Below are 13,772 nucleotides of genomic sequence, written 5' to 3'. Positions count from 1 at the left end.
AACAACCTTGCTAACTATTAATAAGCAGTATAAGTTTATTAAAGCAAAAGTCATTGTTAATAGTTGGTTAATAGTAAGAATTGGACCCTAATCTAAAGTGTGGCCACTTTTTCTTCTGTGAAACACAAAATGAGGCGTTTAGCAGAATGCCAAAGCTGCTTTCCCCCCCCCAACAAATAAGAACATCATTGAGTGTTTGCAGTCTCGCCTGTCCCATCTTGAGGCAACGATTTGAATATGAACAAAAGCATGAGATTTGAGAGCTATGATGGAGGGGAATATTGAATGAATTGTATGTTGCTTTGGCTAAAAACACCTGCCCGATAAATCAATAATGACAGCATTGCACAGTTTGGTAAACATATGTACAGATGTAGTAGTCTAACAGTTAACAGATGGAAAGACAAAGGTTTCAAATAAATCACTCGCGGTGGAGAAGGTCGCCCTGGAACGAGAGTGATTGCGATTACAGATCTCTTCTATCGCCATGTGTCCTTGAAAAAAATCACTTAACCCCATTTTACTCGAGGGGAGACGTGATACTCGATTCATCAGATTACCAACATCCCTTTCTTCTGGAGTCTAATCCAAAGCATCACTTCTGATATAGCAGGCTTGTTTGAATACATGACATTTAGTTAATCATGACATTAAATAATGTTAACCATAGCATCTATCTATCTATCTATCTATCTATCTATCTATCTATCTATCTATCTATCTATCTATCTATCTATCTATCTATCTATCTATCTATCTATCTATCTATCTATCTATCTATCTATCTATCTATCTATCTATCTATCAAGAACATTTGTGCACTAACCATGTTAACTCCTTTGGAGGAATACAACTATTTTCTTTCATCCTCATTGCACCCATGTTGTCATTCTCTCTCTCTCTCTCTCTCTCTCTCTCACACACACACACACACACACACACACACACACACACACACACACACACACACACACACACACACACACACACACACACACACACACACACACACACACACACACACGATGTTGATAGCAACAACATGGATAAATAATGCCTCTGTTTTAATATAAAGCTCACATTTTAAGTACGTTGTATAATGCATAGCATTCTTATGAAGTGGCTAATGTGTCTGGTCAATTTTTTTTGACTATGAATATGTTTTTACATTGTTTTGTTGGTCCTATGATAAATGCATTACAGTTTTTTTGGATTGCTTACACACTAAAATTAAAAGTAGTACACTATTAGCAAAACCTTACACTCAAGAAGCAAAACATCAGCCCATATTTGCACAACTATAAGCACATTGTCAACCTCACACTTGTTGCAAAACTCTACACACAGTGATTTGCAAAACACTAAACACACTTAACATACATTACACACAAAAATCTATCATGAAGTCACTTCCTTGCAATACCAAAGCACTGACTGTCAAATTACCGCACCGTCCAACCAATTGGTTCAACACAGTCATCAGGTGTGCAAACACTTGTCTGCTTAATTGTAGACACACCAATCAGGTATAAGCACTATAAAAAGCAGCAGGTGAGTTCATCGTTCTTCAAGCACAATGGAAAGAGTCAGAGAAAGAGTAAGACGAGGAGGAGAATTAGGAGAATTAGGAGAACAAGGAGGAGGAGGAGGAGGAGGAGGAGGAGGAGGAGGAGGAGGAGGAGGAGGAAGGGGAGGAAGATGAATCAACAGAGGAAGAGGAAGAGATGGAGGCCATGCTGGAGGTAGAGGAAGAGGGAAGACAAGAAGGTGCTCAAAGAGGACCGAATCTGACAAATGAGATCCGCGCAACACTTGTTGACCACGTTGTCAACCACGGCCTGACGCTGAGGGAGACTGGGCTGCGAGTACAGCCAAATCTAAGCCGATACACAGTGGCAAGTGTGATAAGAACATTTCGATTGGAAAATAGGTACTAGATCTACACTGAACTACACAATTTTGCCTGACACTGTTCTTCAGAGAGTTTTACGAATGGATGGAGAGGAGATCCAGCATGAGTTCATTTACGTAGATGCGGCTGGGTTCAACCTGACGAGAACACGAAGGAGGGGAAGAAACATCATTGGCCACAGGGCTATAGTCAATGTCCCAGGGCAACGTGGGGGTAATATAACACTGTGCAGCCATTACACAGAATGGGGTCCTCCACCGCCATGCCCATATGGGCCCTTACAACACAGCACTCATACTTACATTATTGGACCAATTGCACAACGTTAACAGCAGCAAATCAAATTGATCATATGCAGAGTTCATATGCAATACATTGTTGTCTGGGACAATGTGTCTTTCCACCGCTCTGCTCTGGTTCAGAACTGGTTTCAGCAACATCCACATTTCACCGTCCTATATCTTCCACCATACTCTCCATTCCTCAACCCTATAGAAGAGTTTTTCTCGGCATGGTGGTGGAAGGTATATGATCTCCGTCTCCAGGCTGAGGTACCCCTCATCCAAGCCATGGAGGACGCCTGTGACCAGATGGAGGTAGCAGCAATGCAAGGATGGATTCGTCATTCAAGATGTGTCTTTCCAAGGTGTCTTGCTAATGACAACATTGCAACATTGCTTGCGATGAAATTCTCTGGCCAGATCCAGCTAGGCGAAGAGACAATGTCTAGTTTATTTTATTTTATTTATTTTTTTACAGTAAACTTACAGTACAATACGTAAAGTGACATTTTGTTACAGTATTATGAATCTCCATGTCAACATTTTGGGCGTGTTGAGAAATAAATGAGTTTCTTCAGTCTGCAACATTGTCTTGTGTAGTGTTTGGTGAATTTACATTATATATACTTTGTTGATGGTAGCCTACTCTAATAATAGGGAAGTAGAAGTGCTAAAAGTGTTTTAGGTTTATCACAGCAGAGTGTAACTCGTGCAAACAGAGTATAGTAATGTGAAACGTGTGTGTTTCATATGGTAACAAAGTGTGGTTTTTAAACAGAAGTGTATATTTTTTACAAGTGTGTTTAATTATGCAAAGGATCTGTAGTGTTCTGCTAATTGTGTGTAGTGTTTTGAAAACACGGGCCCTGTTTTGAAAATCGTGCTTAAGCAATCCAAAAAAACTGTAATGTAAAAATTGAATTATTTATAGCGATTTTCTCTGTTGTTTAACTGTTGATATCGCTTCTATCAGAAAAAGACAGAGACACATTATTGTATTGCTCCTTTTGGTGTCATGTGGTGGGAAATTTTGATGGAGAATGAAATGTTTTCTTTAACAGAGTGGCAAAGAAGGTGTTTTAAGAAGATGTAAACTTTTGGTATTTCTCTAAATAGTTTAAACTTAGTTCTTTGCTTTGAAAGAATGTGCTTATGTTGCAATAATCCGCATGTTCAAGACTAATGTCATGGTCCTTTAGAAAGATATCTATATGCATACCATATGATCAGGTAGACTAGACTTAAAAAATGCTTAGCACAGTACAAATAACAGTCATATGATTGGCTTAGAATATTATCAATCACCAGATAAGTATAACCAATAACAGTGGTTATCGTTCTTGGTGTGAACGGGCCTTAAAGTTCCCCTACTCAATAAATGTATCCCTTAAAACTCATCTTTGATCAACACAATGACATATTTAAATGTTTTTTTCCTTTAAATTTAGTCATGCCTTAAAATAGCTTGAATGTAACTCGACACCTCATTTAGTATACACGGTTCTATGAATATGCAAATGAGCCCCGCCTCCACTCACTCACTCACTCAGAGATCCACTGGTTGACGATCACACGTTGATCTGATTGGTTACAAGGTAGTGTGTGACGTCAGAAACACCAGCGATTTCAAACCGTGTTTTTGAGACTGTCTTTGGTTCACTGCAGTTTTAAGCAGAAAATACTTTATATAGAATTTACACATGGTTTGTCTCTTAAAGCAGATTAAAAACACCACATAGACACATAAACAACATTAAAAACTTGATTTTAAGAGTGAGTGTATCAAACTATTGCGACAAAACAGGCTATAGGCCAGTAATTATATCCTTAACCAGTTCACATCTGCAGTGAGTTTGCTCAGTCAGATAGATGCGTATACTGTATGTGTGTGTATGCTGATAAGTGTGTGTACTGTATCTGTAGATGAGAGCTGACTCTGCCGCCTGTTCTTCGCAGAATGACACTGGATCGATAGACTTTCCCAATGCCTCCTCTCCACAGATCTATCTATCTCTCAGCCCCTCCGCTGCTGTCAGCCCAGAGACGCACTGTCATTTAATCGCTCAGGTAATTATAAAAAGCAACTTTCAGGGGGAATCTTGACAAGTTAGTGATAGATGCAACCATATGTTCTCTGCCTGTGCTGCCTAAGCATCAATAGAGTAGAGAAGCAGATTTTGTCTCTTTTCTCATCAGCGTTTTTCTATTTGTTCCCAGCCAAGTCGAAATACACAGTATAGGCCTTTGCATGATATTACACCACTGAATTATATAACTAGAAGATCACCGTGCTGCAGAACGATAATAGCCTATCTTTATCGTTATAAATATCGTCTCATTAGCACACAAACCTCAATAACAGTGACAGCAAATGTGCAGTAAAAGTCAATCTCTGTACACACCACACAACAAATAACAGTGATGACAACAACAACTACAACAACAACAACAACAACAACAACAACATCATTAATTCAGCAAACCACAACATTATAAACCTATAATAGCAACCGCATCATTTATTCATGTTGCAATGCAGGCGTGGAGCTCAATAAATCAGCAACATTGTTCATAATTTGGAAATAGTTGTTCAGACATACATGTGTTAAATAAATGAAGATTCACATGTAGATGTTCTACAGTGTGAAGTAGTTCACTTGATTCCTTAGTGACTCATAAAGTGCCATATGCTGGATAAAACGAACGCAGTATTGAGCTAATTATAAGAGAAGCAGTCGGGATTCACTTTGCTTAGTGTCATCTCATTAAGGGATTAATTAGTCATGTTCACAGTAGAACTTTTCACTTAAATGGCACAGTTTGATATTAGATTATCAATCAGTTATATTGGCTGAAACATATGCTTGATAACCTTTTTAGTTCCCTCCTGGGATCAATTTCTTGTTGTTGTAGTGCACAGCGTTCCTTATTTTCCACCAGTAAACGCCTACGAAATTATCCATGGAATTGGGAACACAACTCATTATCTTATGGCTGTAATTTAATTGCCAGGTTTGGCAGAAATCCTTTTGCTGATTGTGTCCTTTCCATGGGTCCTCATTTTCATCTCTTTCTGCGCGAGAGAAACGATCTCTGAGGATTCAATTAAACCGACCATTGGCCATCCCAACATCAGGAACAGATCAAGAGGAGACAAGCATCATAACACTCATAACACATAAAGATGAGGAACAGTTTGTTTCCTCTAATCTGAGTCAAGGCCTTTGTGATTTGAAAATGATCCAAGAATTGTGGGATTTACACTAGTTTGGTGGATCAGAGATGATGTCTAATTCGACATAATTTTAGATGTTATCAAACCAATCAAATTATTTTAAAGAGAACATCAGAAAAACTATAATTTTTATTTATCATTAATTAAAACATACAATACAATGAAAGTAAAAAATATTTTTTTTTCTTTAGCACACTGGGTCATGACAAAATATCAAAGCAAAGCAAGTCAAAGCAGTGATATAAAAAAAAAAACATAAATAATACAATTTCAGTCTTTTTTTAGTATAAGTTTCATATTAATATTATTAATAGCACTAAGATATTTTTACAAAAAGAAATGAATGCTTTTATTCAGCAAGGATGCATTGCATTGATCGAAAGTGACAGTAAATATTTTTACTGTCAGTATACATTTATGATGTTGCCAAAGCTTCTTATTTCAATCAAATGCTGTTTTTTGTACTTTATTTATCAAAGAATCCTGATAAAATGTATCAGTTTCCCAAAAAATCTGAAGCAGCAGCACAACTGTTTTCAACATTGATAATAATCAGAAATGTGTCTTGAGCAGCAAATCAGCATATTTTTTAATTACATTTAAAAATATATTCACATAGAATTTTTTATAATATAATAAAAAATATAATAATTCAGCCTCTGTAAACAAAGACACTTATTTTAAAAATATTTTTAAAAAGTCACACGACTCCGAACTCTTAGTGTATGATGCAGAAACGTATACGACCCTCCTCAGAATAAGAAATTAAATCAGACATCATACACTTTTTTTATGTGATGAAACATTTTGAGTGTCTTAAGCTTAATTTGAGGAAAGGAGGATCAAAAACAAGGATCTGCTTAATCAGTCCTCTTTGCATTGACTTAACATTGAAATCACTCGCGCCTGACGCGCTATTCGCGTCCGGTGTGAACGCACCATAAGACTCATAGGTGTGGTTTGGGCGTAATGTGCAATAAACCAATCAGAGCGTCCTCTCACATTCCCTTTAACAGCAGGCGCGCTTGTTCCATGGCGGATTGCTATTATAACTATTATACCAATTTACACGATGGTAACGGTGATTTCACAGTCTTCAGAATTGTGTTTCCTGGTTCTTGACGGACAACACACTTTGTCAGATGTCCTTATATACCGATGTGTCTTGCCAAGATCAAACAGATTTGATCCGTCATTACTACACTTAGCCTGAATTATTTGGTTAAATGTGTAATATGCCTATTTTTTCACATCTTCATGGACACCACAATGATTTCCCTCGTGTGGTAATATTTTTCGTTGTAATTTTGAATGGTTCGCAAAAATGGGAACTGCTGCGTCTGTGTAGATGAGAGAAGAAAAGTGTATGTGTGTTGTGCATTACATTATGGCCAAGCATGCGCCCTTAAAATAGCATCTGAATAACGCGCCACTGACTTTAGACTCGGTTTCTCCTGGTCTGTGGCGGAGTTGTTTTCTGAAACTGCAAAATAGCACCAGAGAACGTTTGCGCCGGAACACGCCTTTTTTAAATTTGGGCTGGGTACAAGATAGGGCCCGAGGTGTATTAAAATGACATGGATATAAAAATAAGTCCAATCAGTGACATAACCGTATAAAATAGATCAGAAAAGGCATTATCAAAGCAGTTGTAAAATAATCCATGTCACCTCACATCAGTGAACTATGGGATTTTAACCGAGTCAATTGATGGATTAATCTCGATCATGGGGCTCAATAACCGTTCATTCTATAAAGAAACTAATAAAGAAGTAGCTCATGTGCTTATAAAGTTTCTCATGATACCCTCAATATACCCTATTTACATCTATTTTCTGAAATGCATAGAACAATGATTACCTGACTTGTCCTTTTGTAAGGGGGAAATTGCCATGTGTTTGCTTGTATCAGCCGTAATGCCCTGATGAAATGATACTCCGCTGGCTGAACAAAACCACAAAAGAGCAATAATCATCATTATCAGGTAATAAGCTGAGGCTTCTTAGTGCAGTGAATGTCTCTGTGTAAATGATACTCACGGCAGGAAAACACAGGGCTGTGATCATAGACCGTCCTCTGTGGGTCCTCTGCAATAAATCAACACTGTGCAAATCATATCAAATCTTTCAAATAGTCATATTGGGAAAGCAATAAAAAAGATGGAAACAAAGAATATATTCCAGTACTTACATCAGACTTTCATTTCCAGGTAGCAAGGCAAGGCCAGTTTAATGATACAGTATAGCACATTTCACGGTAATTCAAAGTGATTTATATGGGCAAAATTAAGAAAAGTAAAATAGAGGGGGAAAAAAACCCATACAAATAAAGTTTGAAATCATTTAGGAACATGAAGATGAATAAGAAGAATATTAATTAAAAAACCGTTAAATTAAAAATGTATTATCTGCTACAGTGATCTATGAAACTGGTGGCGTTTCCATTTTGTAAAGTAAATTATTGTAAAAATTTAAAAACTACAAATCTGTCAAAGAATTTCTTTATGTGTTTATAAAAATGGCAACTCCAGATGAATTAATACAAATTAATATGCTGATATATTCTGAATTTATGATGCTGCTGCTCTTCCTGTTTTTGTTATGGAAAATAAATAGACGGAGAAAAGCAGTTGCTGCAGATTTGTCGGCTGCACATCCATGATGTGAATCTCCCGTTCCTCCACATGCCAAATCTGCTCTACTGGACTGAGATCTGGTGACTGTGGAGGACATTTGAGTTTTGTGACTGTTTTTCAAAATACTATGCATTTTGACATACTACTCTTTTGGTGTACTGCTTTTCGAATACTATAGTACACTCTCAGAAAAAAAGTACAAAAGCTGTCACTGGGGCGGTAACCTTTCAAAAAGAACACCTTTGTACCTAAAGATTGGTACCTAAATGGTTCATATCAGAACATAAATGGTACATATGAGATCCTAAATGGTACATATCAGAACCTAAATGGTACATATCAGAACCTAAATGGTTCATATCAGAACCTAAATGGTTCATATCAGAACCTAAATGGTACATATCAGAACCTAAATGGTACATATCAGAACCTAAATGGTTCATATCAGAACCTAAATGGTTCATATCAGAACCTAAATGGTTCATATCAGATCCTAAATGGTTCATATCAGAACCTAAATGGTTCATATCAGAACCTAAATGGTTCATATCAGAACCTAAATGGTTCATATCAGAACCTAAATGGTTCATATTAGATCCTAAATGGTTCAAATCAGATCCTAAATGGTTCAAATCAGATCCTAAATGGTTCATATCAGAACCTAAATGGTACATATCAGAACCTAAATGGTACATATCAGAACCTAAATGGTACATATCAGAACCTAAATGGTTCATATCAGAACCTAAATGGTTCATATCAGAACCTAAATGGTACATATCAGAACCTAAATGGTACATATCAGATCCTAAATGGTTCAAATCAGATCCTAAATGGTTCATATCAGATCCTAAATGGTTCAAATCAGATCCTAAATGGTACATATCAGATCCTAAATGGTACATATCAGAACCTAAATGGTTCATATCAGAACCTAAATGGTACATATCAGAACCTAAATGGTTCATATCAGATCCTAAATGGTACATATCAGATCCTAAATGGTTCAAATCAGATCCTAAATGGTTCATATCAGATCCTAAATGGTTCAAATCAGATCCTAAATGGTTCATATCAGAACCTAAATGGTACATATCAGAACCTAAATGGTTCATATCAGATCCTAAATGGTACATATCAGAACCTAAATGGTTCAAATCAGATCCTAAATGGTTCATATCTGATCCTAAATGGTTCAAATCAGATCCTAAATGGTACATATCAGAACCTAAATGGTTCATATCAGATCCTAAATGGTTCATATCAGAACCTAAATGGTACATATCAGATCCTAAATGGTTCATATCAGATCCTAAATGGTTCATATCAGATCCTAAATGGTTCATATCAGAACCTAAATGGTTCATATCAGATCCTAAATGGTTCATATCAGATCCTAAATGGTTCATATCAGATCCTAAATGGTTCATATCAGAACCTAAATGGTACATATCAGATCCTAAATGGTTCATATCAGAACCTAAATGGTTCATATCAGATCCTAAATGGTTCATATCAGATCCTAAATGGTTCATATCAGAACCTAAATGGTTCATATCAGAACCTAAATGGTTCATATCAGAACCTAAATGGTTCATATCAGAACCTAAATGGTTCATATCAGAACCTAAATGGTACATATCAGATCCTAAATGGTACATATCAGATCCTAAATGGTTCATATCAGAACCTAAATGGTTCATATCAGAACCTAAATGGTTCATATCAGAACCTAAATGGTTCATATCAGAACCTAAATGGTTCAAATCAGATCCTAAATGGTTCATATCAGATCCTAAATGGTTCAAATCAGATCCTAAATGGTACATATCAGAACCTAAATGGTTCATATCAGATCCTAAATGGTTCATATCAGAACCTAAATGGTACATATCAGATCCTAAATGGTTCATATCAGATCCTAAATGGTTCATATCAGATCCTAAATGGTTCATATCAGAACCTAAATGGTTCATATCAGATCCTAAATGGTTCATATCAGATCCTAAATGGTTCATATCAGATCCTAAATGGTTCATATCAGAACCTAAATGGTACATATCAGATCCTAAATGGTTCATATCAGAACCTAAATGGTTCATATCAGATCCTAAATGGTTCATATCAGAACCTAAATGGTTCATATCAGAACCTAAATGGTTCATATCAGAACCTAAATGGTTCATATCAGAACCTAAATGGTTCATATCAGAACCTAAATGGTACATATCAGATCCTAAATGGTACATATCAGATCCTAAATGGTTCATATCAGAACCTAAATGGTTCATATCAGAACCTAAATGGTTCATATCAGAACCTAAATGGTTCATATCAGATCCTAAATGGTACATATCAGATCCTAAATGGTTCATATCAGAACCTAAATGGTTCATATCAGAACCTAAATGGTTCATATCAGAACCTAAATGGTACATATCAGATCCTAAATGGTTCATATCAGAACCTAAATGGTACATATTACAACCTTTTTAACGAGTACTGTCCCAGTGACAGCTTTTGTTAAAAAAAATAGATTTCAGACAAAGCGCATGTCTACATGCCTAAATGCATTGGGTTGCTGCCATGTGACTGGCTTGTATAGTATACACACTATATACTCTTTGTATAGTATTATATGTTGTGGGCACCACCGGTATTCCTAAAACAAACGTTAGCCCTTCTTCAAAAATGAATTTAGGCTTGAAATCAACACTGATTACCTTGTTGGCTCGCCACGCTTCTGCAGTAATCGCTCTGTCATTGATATAATGGCTACGGCAACTCTCAAGGGTCAGTGAGAACTATTTCTCCACCACAGGCATGCGTATCACTTCAGATGTGATGCTGTTTTGTAGTAGCAGGACTTCTCTTCCCGCTCAGACGCGTCTCTAGGCCTGTGTGTCGCTGTTGAGTGCTTTGGACAGGTGCCACGTCGTTGAATAACACTCCTCTTACACCTGTACAATCTGTTCAGCAACAATCCCATCAGCCCACAGGGAGCTGGAACAAGACCTGCAGAACAAACACATTACTTCCTGACAGGCTAAATGCTGTTTGACTATAAACGACAACTTTATAGCTCCGCTCCAAATTAAGTGAACTGCCTTGCTGTCTATTGTCTAGGTAGCGGCCTTTAAGACGCATCCTAACAGAAAATAAATTGGCAATTTATTGGCAGGCCCACAGAGGAGATGTACCCTCAAAAAGCACCTCAGATTCCAATAGATTTGCAATGTTGTCATTCATATTGTTCTACACATCACCATCAATATCCTTTAAACATTTTACCCTGCTTAAATACATTCTGCAGATTTTCCCCTGCAGAAAATGTGTGATTTGGAACAGTCTTCATTGGCAGCAACTCAAGTAGCGTTCCTCAAGGAATCCTAATTATTTCTATTAATGCGGTTCTATATTAAATTAATACAGAAAACTAAAATAAAAAAAATCTCTGGACAATGCATTATGGGATTGTTTTTTCTGCAAAAGATGCATGAAAGTTTCTTAGAAGGCAGGATATTTATGCAGAATATACCTTTTGGAGGTCGTCATTGATGCTGTCAAGGTATAGGAAGCTAATTAGGGTTGTGGAACAGACCTTAGATATACACTTTGATTTTGTAGGTGAAACTACACGTTTATTCCTGTAAATTGTGCATTTGCGCAATTAGTAAACCTGCCACAATACCTGCCACGATACTTCAAAACGTCAGTTTCGCGGTAGCCATCCCTACCTGCCACGAGACCTGCCACGAAACCTGCCACGATAGTTGCCACGATACTTCGGGAACGTCAGTTTCGCGTCAGCCATCCCTACCTGCCACAATACCTGCCACGACACCTGCCACAATACCTGCCACGATACCTGCCACGATACTTGGGAACGTCAGTTTCGCGTCAGCCATCCAAACCTGCCACAATACCTGCCACAATACCTGCCACGATACCTGCCACGATAATTGCCACGATACCTGCCACGATACCTGCCAGAACGATCAGTCTTCAGTCATCTGCCTCGATCTCCATTTCAGAACCTGCAACAGATAAGACCATTACTCATCCAGACATCCATCTAGAACATTATTTTAATCAGTTACTCACCTGCTTCCATCGTTGCGATCACATACTTCTGCAAATAAATCTGTTGATTACTTTACCTGTGTGAATCCTGTTTCGTGACAGATATAACCATCCAATTCCACCATACTACTTTTTTGTAGAGATTAAACAAGGCAAAGCGAGAACCAAATCATTGAGGTAACAGCTGACTATAGTCTTGTATCTACTCACCTTAAAGTTCATTTCACAAGCTGAGAATGAGTTTAGAGATGTTTTTGAGTGGTCATTGATATGGTGTTCAAAAAAGCCCATTTTGAATTACAGGGGGTACTAGCTAAACATTACAGATATATTGTAGAGATGCAGTGGTGGAAATTGATGTTCTTACTGATAATAGCACCCTTCAGTGCTCAAACAAATTCACCTTTGCACTTCCAGCTTGCACACAATTACTGTCATCCTCACTGTGCTCTGCTTTGCTGATTCTACATCCTCTACAACCTTCACCAAAGGTTGCACAAAGAAACAAATTCTCTCACTTTTATCAGCCTTTGCACAGACCTGGACATATTTACTAAATGGAAAAACCTCCAACTTTTTTCACAAACAATCCTAAAGGATGTAGAGCATTGCGCTAGCAACGTCAAAATCATGGGTTCGATTCCCAGGGAATGCATGAACTGATAAAGTGTCTACCTTAAATGCATTGTAAGTCACTTTGGATAAAAGCATCTGATAAATGCATGAATGTAAAATGAATATAGTCGTAAAAGTAAATGTAGAATGTCCACTGGCGTTCTGTAACAATACCTTATGCACCACTTGAGTGGTCTTCTTCCCTCTGAACTATCTGCAAAACATCACCGACCTCAAAGCAAAAACTGACATCTCAGATTGGAAATGGCACACAAAAGTTTACAGCTCAAGAAGAAAATAGGGCAAAGTAACTGGAGTCTATAAATAAATCGGATGATGTGTTGCACCAATGCAAATTACCTTTGAGGGTCTGATCCATAATTAGTGGTGCTTTCTGAGTCAAGCACCACTATTAGTGTTGCTCACGCTTAAGGGAAGGGGTTATTTGAACAAGCTTAAAAATACAAATACTTCAAATCATGAGGGGAGGTGTGTTATTATATATCGTGCAAAAGTTCATTTATTTCAGTAATTCAACTTAAAAGGTGAAACTAATACATTATATAGACTCATTACAGTCTATATGAGTCTATATAATATATTTGTTTCACCTTTTAAGTTGAATTACTGAAATAAAAGAACTTTTGCACGATATTCAAAAATTTTGTAAGTAGACAACCTTAATATTTGACTTAGAGTATCAGATTTTTTTTTAAAACTTACATTGAAGAAAGGAACTTAACTATAAAGGCCAGGATATCACAGTCTCTTTTCAAATGAGCCAATAAGTAACCACCTAGCAACCACCCTAGCAACACCAAGGCAGCCACAATTAAACATATCTCTAGAAAATGAAAAGCTCTGAAGTCTGAAGCCTTAGATGACCACAGCACACATCTTGTAGAGAAAATTGTGATGTTCAGCTGTAGATGAAGAAGAAAGACAAAACTGGAGGACAGTCAGCATCAGCAATATTTAAGCTTATATAATGGTGCTGTGTAAGTGTATGTG

The sequence above is a fragment of the Phoxinus phoxinus genome (genome assembly GCF_949152265.1).
Source record: "Phoxinus phoxinus genome assembly, chromosome: 14".
NCBI classification, from domain to species: Eukaryota; Metazoa; Chordata; class Actinopteri; order Cypriniformes; family Leuciscidae; genus Phoxinus; species Phoxinus phoxinus.
Note: the sequence above shows the minus strand (reverse complement) of the source record.